Source organism: Lasioglossum baleicum, chromosome 1, assembly GCF_051020765.1.
Source record: "Lasioglossum baleicum chromosome 1, iyLasBale1, whole genome shotgun sequence".
Lineage (NCBI taxonomy): Eukaryota > Metazoa > Arthropoda > Insecta > Hymenoptera > Halictidae > Lasioglossum > Lasioglossum baleicum.
The window spans coordinates 16,150,635-16,172,513 of NC_134929.1; the positions used below are offsets into that span (position 1 = coordinate 16,150,635).

Here is a 21,879-nt window from a genome sequence, read left to right on the forward strand (position 1 = left end):
GACTTGTTTGTCAAAAAACTTGTGTGTTTCAGATTTTGTATTATTTTCTTTTTTTTTTTAATCAAGCAATGCGCATTTTTCTTCAAATTGCTCTTTCATTAAAAAAACCGCCTCTATTTTTAATGACATCTTGATATGCTTTTTGTAGAAGTTGCCAAAGATGTCCCTTTAGAAAAGTGCATTCCGAGCGTTGCCTCTACTGCCATATCATAGTCCTCTGCGTGCTGAATAACTTGTGCTAATGAAGTTTTTTGTTACCTCCGAAACCAAACTATTTTGGTGCTTTTTGGGCCACCCTCTGTGTACAATAAAATCTTAGAATTTTGTACTTTATGTTACCTATGGAATGTCTAGCTTGTATTTATTAGGGGTGGGCGGTTTGAATATATTATTTCTGAAATCTAATAAGGAGAAAGTGATTTTTGATTTAGTCGACTAGAGTCCTCCAGCAGAGTTGAAATTTTAATCAAGATTGATTGATGTGTACGATTAAAACAGGTAATCATTGAAACATCGACGATTGATTCAATCGATTGATGAAGTTAATCGTCAATCGTTGATTTAAAAAAAGAAATCATGATGAAGTTAATCGCCACACGGTTTACCCATAAATTGTAATAAGGAGAATTAACAGAAATATATCTCCACAAAAACTCAGTTTACATTTTCTTCAGTATTTATACAGTTTTGATTCCGTATTTCATTTCGAAATTTCAGCAGTTAATCATTAATCAATCATCCGATTGACGATTACAATTGAAAAGAATGTAATCGTTAACCGCAAGTAACGGCTAAAGTAGGAGTTTAATTGTTAATTGCGATTAACGATTGAAGTAGTGATTTATTCGTCAATCGTTAATTAAATTTTTGCCCAACTCTGTCCTCCAGGCTATTAGCAAAAGTGTACGTTAATAGTGTTGAAATTGAGGTTGTCTAGAAGCTACGAAATTGGATACAGGAGATATCTGTTGCTGTGGAATTTTTACGGGAGGAACAAAAGCCAAGGAATATGCGCCACGTGGAAATTCCGATCGCATGCACGCACGCGTTGCTCCGAGGGGGATTTGAGTGCAGCTGTGCAGTTCTGCGCACCTCTGGTCCATTCACCAGGGGCGTTACCCAACCCGAAAACCTTTTTTCGGCTTTTACATATTGTGACATCGGCCAAAGTGATTAAACTATAGGGTAGGACTGAAAAGGTATTAGGTGACTCGGCGGCGGGTGTGCGCTTGAACACGGGTCACAGCTGAATGTATTTAACCCTTGGATGGAGCCATGGTGACATATTAATGGGGGCACGCGTGCTTGCCGATGAAATTAATTGGTTGACGTGGTGGCGACCGGGACTGGTAAATTATTGGGTGCTGTAATAAATTCATTCGCATTTTATAATTCGCAAATTGACCCTTGAGGGTTGAGCGACGTGCATTGTGCCGACAATGAAGAATATTTATTGGTTACTTTTCAGAGAATTTTTATTTAGTTTCCTATGAAAAATATCAAGAAATCTAAATCGTCGACAAATCACAAAAATTCGTATTCTTCTACCAGCAAGAGTTCTGGAATCTCGAGATTCATCTCAATTACGTCGTCCGATATTACAGTTGAAAACGTTAACTAACGTAATTAACTAATTATCTCGCATTATATAAGCGCATACGATCTGATGTAATCGTGTAATTACATAATTGTCACTATTTGAAACAGTTAAATGTACTACGTAAATGAAGAATCTAAGAAGAGATAGTAGGTCAATTATTCGCAGAAATAATATGTTTATCAATTAATACAATTACTACGGTACAAAATACTTTATGCACTTACACTAAAACAAATGATCGTAGAGTATAATCGTACCAGCGAACTTACATATTCTTATAATTTCTTCAGCGCTCTCGCTTCAGCACGGTACTAAAATCGCATTAATGTCCCTAGCACTCCAAAACGTTAAAAGAAGAAAATTCCCGTGCGCAGAACAATTAGTGCACGTTCCCGCGGACAAAATCGCAGAGGTCAACAAACATCGCGGATATCATACAAAAAGAAAACAGAAGCGAACAATACGGAACACTCAAGATCAAGGGACTATGAAGTAGCAGAAACTTCTTTACTACATCGTCATGAAAAAGAGCAGTGGGAAAAAAAAGAAAATGACTAAAGTTCAAGAGCGGTAACGTTGCTGGTCTCTGTGCTCGTTACACGCCCGCGATCTCTCTCGCACGAAGGCGAATTAATATTACGCTCGCGGGGCGTTATCTCGATTAACGTTTGCCTACATGCAAATGAACATTGCAAAAACGGTTGTTGAATTGCACGGCGGATTGTTGAAACATTATTACATACTTAACAGGGCAGCATGTTAACAATAGGTTTTTTGCAAAAGCGCACGCGAGACCGGAGCTCCTCGGTTCCTGTTCGCCTGGTAACATTAATTTATTGGCTCGTTTTAAAGCGTGGCGCGCGAGCGCGTTGCCTCGCGCCTTGTCGATGCCATGCAAAAATGCTTTTGCAATGAGCACACAATGGCGGCGAAAGTATCGAGTTCAGGGACACGGTGCCCTCCCTCTTATATTATTGCCAGTGCTGGGTGAAATGCTATTTTAAATTAAACAGGAAAATATTTTCTTAAACTGTTGTTACTAGACTGTGGATCTTTACGCATTTATAGAAAAATTGAGTAGATGAAATTCAAAGTTGTTGGAAAATTTTAAAAATCAAAGATGTCAATATATGTCTTCTCCTTTATTAAAATCATTGTGGGAAGAAATAACATCCAATCATCCAATTTGGTTTGTCTTTCTTGATGAAATTCAAAATTGTTGGAGAATTTTAAAAATTAAAGACGCCCATGTATGATTTCTCCTCTATTAAAATCATTGAGGGAAGAAATAACATCCAATTTGGTTTCTCTTGCAATCGACGCAGGCAATTTTTATTTTGCACAAAGATCCGCAGTCTAGTTATTACATTGATTAATGTGAAATAATTGTTTACGTTTAGGTAAATGGGTAGTGGAGATAATATTAGTCATCGTTCGTGTAATGAAATGTTTGTATATTTTATCCATGGGACAGCTGTCGATACGTCTTGACATTTATAATTGTACATTATCACGGTTTCGCGAACAGCCCGCATTCTAGGGCGCAAATTATGCAACGGAAGTTTAGTAAACAGGCGATTCTAGAGCGATCCACCTGTTCAATTCGTTCGCAGAAAAACTTTCAGCAACCGTGTTGTCCTCTTGATCCGTCAGCCCGACGCGATGGTTGCTCAATACAGGGGTGAATCACTATGCAGTCTTCCCTCGCTTTATATTCGATTAGTGGGCGTGAAATATCGCTTTTATGCTCGGAAGAAGCTTCATTGTATCGTGAACTTTATTGGATCAATGTTGACAATTGATTTATAGTATACTTGTACAATACCCTTAGCGATGAAATCCGAGCGATAACAGTAGTCTCGTTCATTAATGAGTTGCGTTTTGGAAAGCATATAGGGTGTCCCAAAAATGTTGTACCTCCTTCAAAGATTTGATATCCCTGAGGTCATTTGAAGTAACTTTTTCCTTTGCGAAAATGTTCTCCGCAGTTTTGTTTACGAAACCGCGCAGACTTAGATTATTATATTAGATTATAAACTATAATTAGAAGACTTAGAACAGAGGTCCCCAAACTTTTTTGTCTCGTAGACCACGTGCCAATTTTTTCTGTTTTGGGTAGACCCCCTCCCCCCCACCCAACTTTCTAATATTGAATTGTTACAAATTCATCAACTTCAAATGTGTTTTTGACAGCTGACACAGTGCTACTCACTTTGATAGGTTTAACTGTAGAGTGAAAAAGTGAAAAAAAAACACATGTTAAGTTTTATCGGGTACGACGGCCGATCCTCCGTTCTGCTATTCTTTTCGCGAAGACATACGGGGGGGGGGGGGTTCCTTGCAAAGAATACGATTCTTCCCGATCGAATACAATCTTGTCATAAAAAAAGGTACGAGGACATACGGACCTTTGTGGAGGAATACGGTTCTTGTGACGGAACAGCAAGTTTTTACTAGTTACAAGCGCTGCGAATTCCTGCAGGCCAACCCTAGGTAATCACGGTTTCCGTTGTGCGCTAGGTTCGGGATGGCCCTTCGAATGTTCCCGGTTTATGAGACGTCGCCGCTATTGAGGAAAATGCAAACGAAAGTTGCATGCCAAATGGTCGCCAAATGTACAATATGCCTTGATCTCAAAAATAGCCTTTCCGTCACATCCGTGTCGTAAACCTTGTCGACAAAGACTCCACGTGATTCGTTCTTTTGCTACGCAACACTCGTGGACCCCCATTTACATGTCATGCACCCCTAATTGTTGTTTTCGCTGACATGGACCCCTTGCAGTCCGGAGTCGACCCCTAGGGGTCGATATAAAAAAAGAAAAAAGTTGCTTCGAACAACCTCAAGAATCAGCCCTTTTGAGGAATAATCAAATTTGGTTGAATCGTGAAAATGGAATTCACGAACACCGAGAAATATCTTGAGACAGTTTGGCAGGCGCAAAGTGCTTTATTATTGCGGCAATGCTACACTATAGCTTGCCAGCCGCAGCTGTTCGATAAAAGTTACGTAGTCGGAAATTTTTGTTGGACCCATCATGCTTCACGGACACTTTCCTCGCGGATTATCCCCAATTTTTCCTGTAGTGTGAAATTTTCTCCTGGGTAAAAGGCTCGAAAGCGTTGATACCTTGACTGGATTTTATTCACAACTACATTACATTATAAATGGCGAACGGTTAAAGTGCACATTTTGAAATTTCATACTTTCTTCGATAATTTTTTAATGAAAAAAGTATGAAAAACCTGAAGAACGTCGCCGAATCGTGGCAGAGTTGGGCATTAATCGATTAAAATTTTAATCAAGATTGATTGATTAATGTGTACGATTAAAAAAGTAATCGTTGAAAAATCGGCGAATGATTATTCGTCAATCGTTGATTAAAAGAAAAAATCATCGAAAAATCGGAGACTGATTCAATCGATTGATGCAGTTAATCGCCATACGATCTATCCATAAATTGTAATATGGAGGGAGATAGAGAGACAGAGAGCGCGGAGATGGAGAATTGACAGAAATATATCTCAACAAAAATTCAGTTTACATTTTTTTCTGTATGCATACAGTTTTGATTCCGTATTTCATTTCGAAATTTCAGCAGTTAATCATTAATCGATTATCCGATTGATGATTACAATTGAAAAGAATCGGTAACCGCAATGAACGACTAAACTAGGAAATTAATTGTTAATTGCGATTAACGATTGAAGTAGAAATTTGTTCGTCAATCGTTGATTAAATTTTTGCCCAACTCTGACCCGTGGCAGTATAAATAAGACAAAAGCGTAAACGGTCAAGCAGACCGGAAGACCACAGCAGGGCTGAAGCAGTCCCATAATCCCACTATGCTCGAGCTATCCCGGAACCCGTCCACCGCACCGGTTCATTTCCATTTTCGCCGATCGCCGCCCGCACAATGGTCGCATTCTGTTTCCCGAATCAGTTGACAGGCCGTCTGCTCGAACACGCAGGTAAGCCGTGCACACGTGGCCGCTTTGGCGGTGTGGAACGGTGCGTAACTCGTGGACTCTCTCAAAACGAAACGGAACGAAACGAGAAACGTGCTCGGTGACAAGCGCACCTTCACCGCTCACGTGTCCCTCTCGTGTCACGCACGCGTGTGTTGCGCCGCGGAAGAGTCACGTGGTCCAACAGGCGCAACACACGACGCGTACACACGTTCTCTCGTCTTCTGCTCGCCTGGTACACAAGCGATCAAGACGTTTGCGCAAATCGCGAACCGCGACGCGCCAAGCCGCGCCGAGCCGAGCCGCGTGTGCATCCGACGACGCGAGACGCCACAGACGCAACGCACTCTCTCCTCTTCTTCTATCGCGCCTGTCTTTTCTTTGACCAGCCAACGACGACTGCGCGCGGATGCGATACACTCAGATACACTTTAATCGAGTTTCGATTATATCAGTCAGTCGGCTCTGCTCAGCTCTGCTAGCCCGCGACAAGACTCCCGCAAATTTTAGTTAGACCCTTCGCTACCGCAGATTCTTATATCATGCTCGACGCACGCCGCGACATCGGTTTCTGACCTACGCTGCCAACGGCGATGCTGCCTTGCCATTTTGTTATTTTAACTATTTTAGCCATTATTGTAACTATTTTAGCCACTATTTTAACTGTTTTAGCATTTTGGCATATTGCAATTTTTTCTATTTTGCAATATTGCCAAGTCGGCAGTATTAATCATATTTTATTAATGATTCTCCTAGGGTTACGTTTCTACACTATATCTTAGTTCTAACTATTGCCAGTTTGTAATTGCTGCAAGCAATTGAACCATTTTGAAACTTTCCAACTTTGCTATTTGGCAATTTTGTCATTTTAACATTTTCCAATTTTTTCCTCTTGGCACTTTTGTAATTTTCCACAATTACAACTATTCTACCCACTTTGGTATATTGCAATTTTTCCGATTTTGGCATTTTGGCATATTGCACTTTTTTCTATTTTGCAATATTGTCACTTTGTATTTTATTAATAATTCTCCTTAGAGTTACGTTTCTTATCATATCCTTAATTCTACCTTACACTATCTTATTTCTTATTATTGCTAGTTTGTAATTGTTGCAAATTTGCAATTTTACCGTTTCGATATTTTGAAATTTTCCAACTTTGCCATTTTGACATTTTCCAAATTTGTCATTCTGTTTTGAAATTTTCCAACATTGCCATTTGCCAATTTTGTCATTTTAACATTTTCCAATGTTTGCCAATTGGCAATTTTGATATTTTTCAATTTTTGCTAATTGGCAATTTTAACATTTTCCAATTTTGTCATTTTGTCATTCTGATGTTTTGAAATTTTCCAACTTTGTAATTTTAACATTTTCCAATTTTTGCCAATTGGCAATTTTGACATTTTCCAATTATGTCATTTTGTCATCCTGATATTTTGATATTTTCCAACTTTGTCATTTTAACATTTTTTTATTTATTTTCATTTAACATTTTGCCATTTTCCAATTTTTGTAATTTTCGCCATTCTCCAATATTTTTGCATCTCCCAACGATCTTACCTTGAATCAAAAGCGAACTCTGCCATTTCCACCTAGTAGTATTTCATTATCCTCCATTGCGAGTTGCAAACAGGGTTACTGGAACTCAATTGTACAATGCTCCACCAAGTTCCCACGGTAGAAGTCGTAGAATCGCGATGTCGCTGTTCTGCTATCTAATTGTAAAACTGTTAGCAGTATCTCGGCACTGTTTTATGAAATTCTGATTTTCGACTGAGTAAGTCGGAGAACTGTAACACATAACTGTTCACGGTGAAAACACCGGCGAGCGCATTGAATTCGTCGGTTTTACGTAAGAATCCTTAGCATGAAATTTATTCCACCTTGATTTTATTCATTTATCGTGTCAAGATCGTTTTATCCAGCAAGTCGGCCATTTCAAACGAAACAGAACGAACGATAACAACGAGGATGTTCCGTTTGACGGTGATTAATAACAGTTTCAAACAGTTGCAAAAGCGGAATGTTCGTTTATGAAGTGAGAAGAACGGCCTTGAACTCGATAGTTACTTCGATATATTGGTGACTCACTGATTCTTTGTATGTAGGCGGTTGCGAACATGCTACACAATATCCAGACACTCGAGTCACCTTGGGCGCATTATACTTACCGCGATGTCGAATCAGTGACTTTGGTTACTTCAGATACCACAACGCTGTAATTTTCTATAGTCAACGTAATCACGGAGGAGTACCCTAACTATACATCAACCGCGGAATAATAGAAGCATTAGTTTCATTAATTTCTACGGTAGGGTTACTCGACAGACCTGCGTTAGAAGGAATCGCATTCTTCAATTCTTTTCTCACGTCGCTCACATGCTGTCTTTTTTAACATTGAACCTACCGAGCACTAAAAGCGATTAAAATGTTGTACCTTGTAAAAATGACAAGGCTCTATTTATTTAAATTTTCTGCAACTGTTTTACCACGCTTATATTAACTTGCCGTGTTTGTTGTTGTATGCGTAAAATCTTGTAATCGAATTTTAAACCTCTTCCCATAGCCTTGCTTCCGATAGTAGCAAACATGTTAAATTACACCATGTTCAATATTCCTTTCATACTTCATTTTTGTAATGATTAGACTGCGGATTTTATGCATTTATTACAAAAATGGCTAGATGCAATTTAAACCAGTAAAAGGATTAAATAAATCTAAAAATGTTTATGTATTATTTTTACATCGTTGAAATTATGAAAGGAAGAATGACCATTTTATTTTACTTGTGCATCATACGATCGATACGAACCATTTTTATTTTGCATAAAGATCCGTAGTCTAGTAATGATTGTTTGTAAATTACACCATGTTCACTATTCCTTCCATACTTCATTTTTGTAATGATTGTTTGTAGAACGTCTTTCTAATATTTAAATTAAAATGTTTTATACATCACGAAGAGAACATTCAAGAAGACATGAATGGCTTAATTAGCTTTTCTTTCTGTGGCTCTAGCATACTGTGTGCATACAATTCTAAATTTACAATGTCGGAAACGCGTCTCTTTTTCCAAGAAAGAGGATGCGCCCACAATCGTATCATTCAAATGATAATTACGTCTACGAATTAACAGAACGAGGGAACGCGTTCACGTTCCGCTGAAAAGAAAAGTGAAACGCTTCATGTTAGAAAGCGAGGACATTAGTGCTGTCGCGGGCGCAATTATATCAAGAATGCTTGTACAGATAAGTGTCCAGGTTTCTTTTAAACGACACAGTTTTACAGATATTACATCCACGAAAAAATTGTTTCGAATTACCTGTCGTATTAGCCGTCTTGCAATTACGGCGAGGCTTAATAACGCGAATGACGATGATGACACCGTCCAGAAATTAGGTGCAATGTCTTGTTATATTACATTTAATCGGAAATAATACGTGAAAATTGATATGGTTTTTATGGAGACGATGATGAGATTCGGAGCTCTTTTTATGGAGTGCTCTTTAACAAAATGACATAAATCGAATGTGTAATGTTATTCATTGAATATTGCAAAAAACGGTGTACTTGTATCGCAAAAAACGGTGTACTTGTATCGCATTTAACAATGATTACTCGAGTAGCCGTAAATTAAAGAAAGAAATAAAATGAAAGACAGGATTAACATATTATTTCATGTAGTATGTTGGAACTTTTTCTATGAATATTTCTAAGGATTTTTAATGATATTTCTATGAATAATTCTGTTATCTTTTTAAGAAATGTGTGCTGTCTTTTTGATCATTTTCTTTTTTTTATACACAACACACGAGGTATCCAGTCAATAATGAAATCGGTCATCCTGAAAAATTTTCTGAGAATTCCATTTCAACAATTATCTTCTGTTGTATTATTTAATTTGTGTTACTGTCTTAGAGAAGTGATGCCATTTTACATAATTAATTGTTGGAACTGCAAGTAATCAGATTGTTTGATATTAATTTATAAAAATATAGACATATTATATCGGTGATAAGAGTGATAAAATAATGGCTTTCGTAAAACCTATTAAAAAACACTCATCGTCAACTTTAATCACCTTGGATTTCCCTTAGACTAATTATTGCGTAAGCTCAATCTATAAATGGGCTACGAATGAAGTTTCATCATCGACACGCAGAAAGCATGTTGAGATTAGCCGATTAAGAACGTTCCATTGTTTCAACCTTTTCCACAGAAGAAACTCCGAGGACGAGTGTCCTATTTTGATAATCAAAATATGTACACCTATCAAAATTTATATTTGTTATTTTCAAGTTGTTCTCGTTTGTAAACCGAAACGAAAATTCCACCGAGAAAGCATGAACCATCAGCGACACGCAACACGAATTCCACTGCGAAGTGCGTAGTTGACTTGGTTATGACAGGTACGATAATTATTTCAGAATCCGCGTTTATGTACAGGACGCATGGGAATGTACGCTGTAGGTTGAATACTGCAAATGTTTATTTCGATAGCACTTCGTTTCTAATAATCGCTGGGTTGGGTCAACGCTTTTTTTATATAACAACACCTGAATAATTGTAGTAAATATAGTTAGGAGCAAAACTGATGACACACACTTTAATGGTGGTGGAATGGGCCAAACGACTTTAATTTCACTGTAAGGCTAGAAGAATTAGTTTAGTAAATGACGTCTAAAAAATATGTTGAGAAAACGGATTTGGTCGGAATTGTGAAAAACAATAGTAAAAATTTATTTTTACAACTTTTTTAGCTGAGCCAATAACGAAAATTTAAAACATGTGTTTGGTCAACTCGTATAAATTATATACGCTCCGAAAATTTCATCGAAATTGGTTAATTGGTTTACGAGTTATAAATGAAGAAGTGGTAAAAAGGCCGAAAATCTTTAAAAATTGCAATTTTTACAACTTTTAATCGTTTATAACTCGTAAACCAATTAACCAATTTCAATAAAATTTTCGGAGCGTATATGTATAATTTATACGAGTTGGCCAAACGCATGTTTTAAATTTTCGTTATTAGCTCAGCTAAAAAAGTTGTAAAAACCAATTTTTATTATTGTTTTTCACAATTCTGGCCAAATGCATTATTTCAACATATTTCTCAGACGTCATTTACTACACTAATTCTTCTAGTCTTACGGAGAAAATGAAGTCGTTTGGTCCATTCATAAAAAAGTTATTCCGATTTAAGATGTGTGTGACCAGTTTTTGCTCCTAACTGTACATAAATGCTATGGAAGACACTACGGGGTTTTTCACAATTTTACTATGCACGTACATATCCACAATTCTGATCTCTGCAAATAAAAAATAGCGCGAAATTTAAAATGACACCTCTGTATAAAATACGCTGTATTACTGTGACAGTTAGAACCGCCATAATGGAACATCCTGTATAGTAGCGAAGAAACACGATAGAAAAAAATGGTTCGAACGTCACAACGGAAGTTGAAACCGTTCTCGTTGCGGAGCCATAACGGGACGATCGTTTTATCTTTGTGCCAACTGTCGTTCACCGGTGCAACTCGAATGGAAAGGTTAAATAAATTAAATATCGACGTATCTATTGCGAATTCATAATAGCGCTAGCTTTAAAAATACTTTTCTTTTTTTTTTATCAAGCTATAAAACCCCACATGGGACTATTAGCAGCACATGACTGTGCATGCTAACATTACAAAGATAACTTAGAATCTAGGGTTGACAATATGGTGGAGAATTTCCGAATTACAACTCTAAAAAGGTGCGAACTTTATGTATACATATAAAGTAAGGGGCAAAAAGAGGGTCCGCACAAAAAGGCATCTATTGCATAGGGTGGAAAGTAACCCTTATTGCAAAGTTTCTGAATCAGAGCATCTCTATTATTATCGTAGATCGGGCATTGCCATAACACGTGATTAGGATTCTGTACCAGTTTAATACTGAACCTACCGAGCACTAAAAGAGATTAAAATGTTTTACCTTGTAAAAATGACAGGGCTCTATTTATTTAGATTTTATGCAACTTTTATTACATTATGTGCTTGGATAAATCGAATCAATTTTCATGTAAGCAACTTCGTAATTTGAATAATTGTGAAATGGAAATTATAAAACGGGTCATTTGACTGGCACTGGTGGGTTTAGTGTTAATCTTAAAAAGGAAGGTTGACACTGAAGCAAAAACGATATTGGATTGAATCATATTCTATTATAGTATTTCTCACAAAAACGATGGTAGTACAATATAATTTTAAACATGCAAAGGCTTTTGTCCAGGTGCTACAACCATGTTTCATTTAAAGTTCAGGGATTTTTCAGTGAAACATACGTTTGTTCCACGGTCGACTTCCACGGTCATGGTTAATATTAGTTCATTGGACAAGAGGCTTTCTGGATCAGTGATAGTTTCGGTAGGCCAAACATTTGCACTTTAAGCTTCTCGTGAAATAACCAATATTCCGCTTTTTCTCCATCCCGGATTATACAGCATAGAAATTGAAAAATTCAACTCTCACAGCCATTCTATGCCATTCTCTGTAATTGAAATCCACTCGACCCTTCGTAACCTAAATTACGTTATTTATTATTTGGCGTTGTCTTCATACTAGAAAGCTAGCTTTACTATCCAAGTAAGGATAAGGATTACAATAACAATGTGAAATACAAAACAGTAAAAGATTTAAAAAATTCAAGAATGACTTATTGTTGCTTTTAATGTAACAAAATCAGATGAAGGGATAAGGGACACGATTTTGTCCGACAACGAATTTGATCCGCAACAACTTAAGACAACCACAGTATGTATTATCATATGTATTATCATGCAGTATTATCATACAATATTATCATACTGTGTCTTAAGTCGTTATGCATCAAATTCGTTGTCGGTGAAAATCGCTGTCGATCAAAATCGTTGTCGGCCAAAGCTATTGTTGGACAAATCTGGAGTCGGAGAAATGTTGTCGGAGAAATCTGTGTCGGTGATTTCCATGGGACCCCTGTATACACCCGTCGTTTAGATCAGTCTTGGAAAGATGTAATTTGAAACAATAAAATGGAAAACTTTGAAAATATTAACAAGGAAGATGAATTTTTATTTCACTCCAGTTTCAGGTGGAACATTTTTATTTTAAAAATCTTGTTTTAAAAATCGAATAGAAACGAGACATTGCTATTTAAAGTTTTGATCACTAATTCTGTACATAGGCTATCGGTTAAATTGCAATATTTTTTGAGCCTTTCGAATTTGTTTGCATGTCTTTTTTCTGACAAACACGTGAATCCTATATTTCCAACTCGACTAACGCATAATTTCAAATATTTTGGAATTGTGACGTGCGGGGCGATTTTCCTTACAATCACAGATATGTGTGCAACGGAGATGATGTTACCTTTATCAGTAGATGTGTATGGAAAATAAAAATATTCTGTGCATTGATTGTTCTAGAAAATAAAAATTCATTTCGCCCCTTGATGACATTGTTACATTAAAAATAACGTTACAGCGTCCTTAAGTTTTTTAAATCTGTTACAATTTTATATTTTACCCAATCAATTTCTTCATAAATGCATAGAGATCCGCGCAGTCTACTTGTCCGGTATAGGCACCGTTTGCGTGAAGGTTCGAATTCCCAGTCAAAGGTTAAGTGAGCACCAAACTATTTTCGATCGGTAGCTCAGAATAGCGGAGATACTCGAGCGTGTTTCCACTTAAATATTCCACCTTGGAAGATAATTAGCCGCGGTTCTGGCGTTATCGTTGTCTCTCATTGTTCTCGCGTGTTTCCTGGTCGGTATCGTTGGCATCGCTATCCCGCGTTGCGCGCATCGCGTTCCGCGGCGCGTGCGGGTTCACTTTAAGAGACCAGCAGCAAAGCAAGGGGTGCATCCAAAGGACGTCAGCTGCACGTTGATGTCTGGCGCAGACGTAATGCCACGCGTGTATCCGGAGAACAGAATGCACGCGGCACGTGCGCAAAGTATTACGACTTTCGCGGCATGCGCCATGGGCCAGGAGTCCAAGCGGAAGAAGCACGCGTCAACGCGATCAGGCGAGCGGCTCTCGTCCGAGTCCACCTTTTTTTTTAGTTTCAGCCAGGCATGGTCAATTCGTAGCTCGATCGGAGACATTCTCAAGGAAAACCTCCACTTCTCCCGCCCACGCGTCTCGTTCCCTGTGGCGGTATTCCTTGAGAATGCCTGCGATCAAGCGTACGAATTGATCATGCCTGGTTTAAGGCGGAAGGTTTAGTCACGTGACAAAACAAGCAAAGAACTAGAATCTAACTAGATTTTGGGTCGAAACATGGGTTTGCGGGGCGCGGCTTTCTGTCCTTATTTGAGCAGATTTTGGGCTGAGTGAGGGCTCATTCTAAAGAGGAAGGTTAAATACAGCGCCCTCGACAAATGATTTAACGAGATTATGTTTATATCTAATAATATGAGTGTCCAAAGTAGAAAAAAAATCAAGAAAAATATGCTCGTATAAGGATAAAATCCGACAAATTTCGACGTAAACTCTAGTTAGATTCTAGTTCTTTCCTAGTTTTATCACATGACTACCCTTTTACCTTAAGGACGTGTGGAAAAAATACATTTGCGTACACCCCCGAAGAAGGGTAGTGTGGGATTCGGAGGAAACAGGTCTCTTCGGTTTCCCAAATACCTATTAAAAAAACCACACCTCCAGAGAGAACCGATTAATCGTTTTTACATTACTTATGGGAAAGGTTTGGTATACGTCCTATTCGGTATAAGTCCAAATATCAGGAACGGATTAAGGTCGTATACCGAGGCACCACTGTAACTTCTCGTGTTATTGAATAAACATATGAATAGATACTTTAATTTTATCTTCGATTCTTAATTTGAAAACGCTACGAACTTTCTTTCCAACCGAACATTTATGATGGTCAAGTTAGGCGAAATACCTGTGTACATCGATCGCCGACGTAAGAATGCAAAAAGATTCGATCGTTTCTAATTATCGATCCACGGGCTGCCATTAATATCGCCGTAAAAAAACCGCATTATACTACCGGCAATTATTAAGAATCGCCGAGAGCTTGCGAGGGGACAAGCGCACCAGGAGAAACAACATTAATTGCCGATCACGCGGTGGCTTGCTTTCACAAAGAACTTAAAATTGCATCACCCGGTCGAGGATCGACTTTTCGATATAATTAGCCTGATGGAATCGTTCCATTACATTTACCCGTTCTCTGCTCAAGGGATAAATTGAAACTTTTTCCGCCGGGAAGTCATTACTAGAGAAACGATCCTGTTTCAAAAGCGCGAAAGAAACCGTACCAGGAACACTCGTTATACCGTTGAATTCTTCTCGAAAGTCCGACGGACGTAATGCATTTTACAATGGTCGTTCGGTTTTTTTCGCACGGAGCGTACCTTAACGTACAACGTAATTAATCGGGAACTACTTCGACGACAAATTGTCCAATTTTCGTTTCCATTTTAATTAGGCGTCCAGTTTCTCGTCGACCGATATAACCTGTATTTGTTGCACCGGAAATTAACCTTGTTGAAGTTACCTCGAATTTGCCACCGAACGGACAAACAAACAAACAAACAAACAAGAAAGCGAGGTAATAAAAACGTGGTAAAATGGCAAAAAGTAGTAGAACAGAATGGAAAATATTTGTTGTCGAATAAATCTGTGAATAAATATCTGTATTTTAGCTTTCAATTTTAATTTACAAGCGCTACGAACTTCGTTCCAACCTAATATCTCGCTTATTTTTTACAAGAAAATATTTTCTCAAGAACTTTTTACCACGCTTATATTAGCTTGCCGAGTTGTCGTTGTTATATGCGTCAAATCTTGTAGTCGAATTTTAAATCACTTCCCGATGAGCTAGAGACTTGAAACTTTAAACATAGCTCAGAACTGATTCAGCGACCCCCACTCCACGCGCCAGTGCTCACTCCACTGTCCCACTTCGCACCGAAGGTGCTCAGTGTGGTGTTCCGTTCATTCAGTTCCATTTCGGACAATTTCGGACTCCATCAAGAGACGTCGTCTCTCGGACTCATCCCCTCATTCTGTCTCACGTATTTCCATATCTTGCGTTTCTATATCTTACTATTTCATTCCAGTATTACTGTATCTTGCGTTCCATTTACATAGACTAAAAAGTAGAAAATAAAAACATATATTTAATATTTTTTTTCCTAATGCGACTACATACATATTTTCATTGGAACAGTCTTACAGCTCGTAAAAAAAAGAACAAATTCAACGATATGTTGACCATCACGTGGCCTTCAGTCGCTTTGCGAGGAAATTATTCCGGCCGAAGATTCTCTGCAAAGTAATTGTGATATAATGTCGCCCAGTGGAGGGGATACTCGTTTTTCTTAGATCGTACATATCAAATATTTATGCTCTTCGACTTCTATAAATAAGCAACGTAAAAAGAAATAATTATTGGGTCGGCAAGAAAGTAATTTCGGTATTTTGAAGTGAAACAAAACCCAATTTTTGTATTCAAGCAATGAATATCAATGAATATCAATGAATAAAATCGCACTTGGATCAGAAGTTTTACGAGCGCGGAATTGTAAAGCTACCGAAAAGATGGCAAAAGATCGTCGAACAAAAAAAATTGGGTTGTATTGCACCTTAAACTACCGAAATTACTTTCTTGCCAACCCAATATAATGTGGCAAAATGCTGCGAACACAGTTTTCATTTTTCTCTTCGGTTCGAATTACGATGAACGCGAGCAGTACACAGCGTTTTTAGCGATACGATGCGCGTTAACTTGAACGTTAATATTTCGAAAGAAAATATCTCCGGAGCATTATTTTCTTGCCGCCATAGCTCAGTATCCATCTCCCGGATCGTGATTAAGACCTGATCCGACGTTTTTTGCCTGAATGCGATTAGCGTCGTTTTTCCACGCGGTCGAAGATGTGCCGTCGACCTTGGAAGATATTTTACCGCTGGCAGCCAGCGATAACGTTAACCCGAAGTCAAATGAATGGGACAAATTGCTTAATTAATGCTTCTGTTACTGGAAGGGAAGACGATACGTGAGAGGCAGCCGTAACACAGGATTACCGCAGTCTGTATCATCCATTATACAGTTTTCTACGCGTGTATCCCTGGTCTTTGTATCACTCTGTTGCATCGCAATAAATTCCGGCGAGCGATGGCGCCGCCTTTCCGACGGGAATCCTCACGATAATGAGCCTTAATAGCGTTTAACGTCCATAGCGAATTGCCCCGTGTCGTAAAAAGATAGAATTCTAGACAGAAGGAATTGCAATCAGTCCCCCGGAAAAAATCCACGACCCGCAACATTAACCTAGTCGGAGAGCGGAGTGTTCGTTACGAAAAGGAACGAGAGCACGAAATCGTGACCTTGATCAGTCCTCGTTACACCTTCGAAAATATCCGAATTCCAGTTCATTGTTATTATTGGCTTGGCAAGAAAGTAACTTTGGTATTTTAAGGTGAAATAAAATCGAATTTCTTTATTCAAACGATGAACTTTAATCAATAAAATATTTTCTTATTTATTCTTTCTGGCAAAAGATCATCGAACAAAAGGGGACATATCTTATTCATTAAAATTCATTGCTTGAATAAAAAAAATTAGGCTCTATTTCACCTTAAAATACTGAAATTAGTTTCTTGCCAACTCAATATTTATCCTACCACCGAATCGATTCGGATGGTAGAGGCTCTGCTATGTCACGGATTAAACGAGTAATTATGATTCAAATTGTGTCGTGTTTAGACTCATTTTAATCGGAAAACTATCGCGCAGACGCCAGTAGGAGTGTCATAAAGAAATTATTAAAAACGAGAAGGTTTCGTTACTCGGATTAGTAGTGTTTCTTAGAGGTTCGCTTGCTATCCTTTTCTACGTTCAACGCTACCGGTGATAGTGGCTGTACAGGATACAAGTGTCACCTGGACAGTATAATTTCACTCGGACAGATTTATCTTCTCTTGTAGGGCATTGATCAAAAACAACGTACAGAGTGACCCACGAAAGTATTTTAATAACTTTTTTGTAGTTTTACCAAATGACCTGATATTTTGTCAGCAATTAGAAGCATTGGTTTACTAAATGATCTGCAAAAAAGATTTTCCAAAGATTACAATTTACAAGGTTGCATGCAAAAATAAGAAAAGCATTTTTGAAAACTTTTTTATTTGAGCGCTTAGTGAAAATTTAAAATATACGTTCTGTAGATCTATGGTAGTTATACACGTGCTGAAAACTTCATCAGAATCGATTCACATACCGAAGATCATGGTTTTTGGCGACTTTTGGTTTTCTGTTTAAAATCCACAGATTCTTACATTTTTCGATGCGTGTCGTTTTTTTCTGCGTGAACCGATTTCGATGAAATTTTCAGCATATGTCCAACTAACATACATGTACAGAACGCATATTTTAAATTTTCATTACGGTTTCTAGTAAAAAAGTTATAAATGGTGCCTCCTTTACTTTCGCATGTAATAGGTTGGCAACTAAGTTCGCGACCTCCACATTTTCTCAAACAAAGTCATTCACATATGTTTGTTAAGGACGAGCGTTTTATATCAAATTATACGCAAAATTCAGAGCTTTCCAATGATATACAGTCCGAAAGGAATGGTCACCGAATGAGGTTATAATGATACAATAAAAGAATTACGAAACAAAGGTCGCGAATTTAGTTGCCAACCTAATAATTCTCAGCAATTGCAATTTATACAAAATCTTTTTTGCATGTCATTTGCTAAATCAATTCTTTAAATTGCTAAAAAATAGTCAGGTCGTTTGGTTCGATCACAAGAAAGTTATACTGTTTTAAAGTTTAAAGTGCGTTCAAATGCTTTCGTGGTTCACTGTATGTACGTACTGACGTTTCCCAAAAAGAGAACCGCCAATCGAGGACGAGGGTAGCTTGAAAAAGCAGATGACGGTCGGATCGCAGCGATCAAGGCTAAAGTAGGGTAGACACGGAACACCCGGAAACCTTGAATAGCGCAAAGTTTCCGAGACCTCTCTCGGCTGACTGGTTTGCCGGCGATTTTTCCGGGAGGATAGCGCAACAATCGTAGCCAAGCTATCACGCACGTTCGATCTAATGGACAGCCGCAGGCCATCCAAGGAGATGGTCCCGAGAAGCCGAAGAACCCGCAGTTCTCCTCTTCTTGTGTTCCGTCAATTCCGTTCTTCCGTTCCGTGGCACGTGATATCTGTCCATTGTCTCGGCTGTCCGTAACAATGGCGATACGCTGCGCGCGCGCGCTCTCGCCGGAAAAGGCTCTCTCGCGTGTTATCGTAACTCTTGAATTTAATGGCCACAGCGCGCAGCGCGCCGTTTGATTTATACACGTCCCCGTTGGGGAAACGGTGGCCAACCCGCAACACAGAAATTTGTGTTCTTCGGACTGATCTCGCCATCTTGTTCGCGAACGCATCCGCGCGATCTGACCTCTCGCGAATCCACTCTTGCTAGCCGCTTGGCGCAATCCGCTTTTTCTTTTTTTTTCTTTACCCCTCCGTCCCGTTTTGCCGTTTCGTTTTATGACTAATCCAATCAATAGTCGCCACGCTGGCGGTGAGTTTCCTGTATTTGGCCTGGTTCCATTTTCTACGACCGTTTTCTATATTTCGGACCCGATGACGTGGCGCCCAGACACTTTTTCGTTGGCGAAAGTTCGCGGATCTGGAACAACCTCTCTTTAGGATCTCGCTAGAATTATCGCCGGAAATCGTTGACTTGTACGATCATGTGATTTAAGCGTTCTCTATTTTACATGCGTCACATATTAAATTTGGATTAAGTGATATCAAAAGATGCGCATGCTGGTGTTATTAGATTTCTTGTCGGTTGACGTGTCAAGGACTTACGACGGTCCACTTTGATGTTTTAAACGGAACCTTTGTTTTTCTTTAATGACAATCCTCTTCTATCGAGAATAATAAGCTGCATCGTTTGGTGCACGAAAAAGAGGTTCCATTGAAAAACATCGAAGTTGACCTTAATAAGTCCTTGGCGCTTCCATCAAGAAAAAAATTATTTAATCTTTTCTAATAACGCAACAATTAACTCCGTGATGAAGATTCTGAGCAGATTCTAATCAAAATGTATGTCAATAGTTTCCTATAACCGAAATAAAATTCCATTTTGGTTTTGTTAATGCACAGCTGTTGGTGAACATATAGCTATACAATGGATATAAGTTTTCTCCTTTTCTTTAGGAAATTACGATCTACAAAGAGGTTCTAATCACGGAAACCGTAAAATAAATCGTAGGGCAAGGGGTTAATAATCCACGGTTATTGAAATTCGATAAAAAGTTCTTGGAGAACTTAAAATTTTCAATTCGAGTCTGTCAGTTTTCACTGTTCCGGTGACAATAGTGACCAAAAACTGTTCGACTTGACTTGGCAACTATGAGGCCGTATTCCAGGTCTGTTAGCTACCCTGTGCACCTTTTTGTTTCCCGTTTGGTCGTCTATCGGGGTTCTTGCGCGAGCCGCAGCCAACGTTGTATATCAAGTTTTCATCTCGGCGAGAGCGCGCGCGTTATTAGATTTCTATTACCATACGAGTTTCCTGTTTTCTTGCCGGCAACGTGTTGTGTTCTTGCCGTCCGCGCGTAATCCAATAAAACTGGCGAACGGCCTTCTTCGCCGGGCCGTTTACGATGTTCAAACGAACAGACTCTCGCGACGCGCCGGCCCTTTGATCTTCCGAATGAATTTTCCTGTGCGCAAGCCGACCGTTTAATGAGTTTATTAGCGTCGATTTGGTAGAATTAAAAGATTGTAGTCGCGGGACCAGTGTCGCCAGAATCGACTAAAACTGGTCGATCTTTCATCTCCTCCTTTTTCCCTTCCACTATTCCATTCCAGCACCATGAGCATACTCCAACATCCCTTACTAAGTCTGTAAACTGGTCACGTATTAATCTGGTCATCAGCAGGGCCCGCTCTAGGGGCGGGCAACCCGGACATTTATCTGGGGCGCCAAAATTTTCGGGCGCCATTTTGGCTGTAAGTGTGAGAAAAATATTGATGTGTTAAATACCCAATTGATAGAAAATTTTCTTTTATTAAAATTTAAATAAAATGATTTGATTTTTATTGAAAATAAAAAATATGTACCTTTATTTAAAAAATATATAGATATTCTTAAGGAGCGGCAATTTGTCTTTTAGTCCGGGGCGACGTAACCGCTAGAGCGGGCGCTGTCATCGGAGAGGGGGTAAACTGTATTCCCCTCGATTTCCTCGATCTGGCTACACCGCGCGGGACAGCTATTCGTGACGCGTTCCGTCCCTGTCTCGCGTGTGCCACAAAGTCACGTGATTAATCCGGTCGAGAGGGGGTAACTTTTTCCCCTCAATTCGTGCTCCCTCCTCTCATTAGGGTTCGCAATCCCGCGCCATTTTCGATCCCACTGGATAGATGTTGGATTTATGTCAGTCCCGCGGGACTAAGGATTTAGGGACTACGATCACTAGATTGCGGATTTTATGCATTTATGACAAAAATGGGTACGTACAATTTAAAACAGCGGAGCTATTCAAAAGATTTAAGGCCACCACTGTATTAGTTTCACCTTAATAAGATAATTAAAGAAAGAATGAATTTGTTATTTGGCTCCCGTGTCTTGCAACCAATGCAAACATTTTTTCTTTTGCATAAAGACCCGCAGTCTAACGATCACATTTAGGTATTTAGGACTATTTACCTAGATAGTCGAACGAGTATAATCCGTGAGTGAACTACGATTCACGCATTTTATCATAATTTCTGTGTCGCGGCATCGTGAAAACAGACAGCTAAAATATCACTGTGCTTGATCGATACGTTTCGCATGGCTCCCTGTCAACAAGACAGCGGTGAAAATCAGTAAAACGCTAGAATAATCGAGGTAGATCTGCAGAGATAGGTTTCATCGATCGTTCGAAGGAATCGGACTCACGGAGTCTTCTCTCTTTTGCGTCTTATTCGTTCCGCGGCTCTCCGACGCCCAACAGCTTTCCACCGTGTACATGTTATTACGATTACATTACCGTCGGCTACGACACGCTTCCTGGTTCCTTCTGACATAAAGGTAAAGCTTACGTAAGTGCGCCGGTTATGCCTATCTTAAATTCCTAGGTCGTTGTTAGTGCTCCCGCTCTCTCGGCGGCGTTCAACGTGCTCCTTCCAGTCGTTGATTCCGATCCGGGTCGACAGCTCCCGTCATCGTACCACGCCAAACCCGGGCCAGAATTTCGGGGAATTCGTGAGCCAGCTCCACACACTCGGTAAGATTTTCAACGACAAAGAC

At 39.1% G+C, this 21,879-nt stretch overlaps 1 protein-coding gene across 5 annotated transcripts in view; it reads left to right on the forward strand.

Moving 5' to 3' along the window:
- LOC143209571 (uncharacterized) overlaps positions 1-21,879 on the forward strand; it is an 88,356-nt gene that overhangs the window by 19,266 nt on the left and 47,211 nt on the right. Inside the window, exon 1 of one of the 5 annotated variants that reach the window (XM_076425431.1) lies at positions 10,536-21,856. The exons of the other annotated variants lie outside the window; for them this stretch is intronic. The gene's annotated coding sequence lies outside the window, so the exon portion shown is untranslated. Of the gene's footprint in view, positions 1-10,535; positions 21,857-21,879 lie in introns of those variants that run through there. 5 annotated transcript variants of the gene reach the window in all.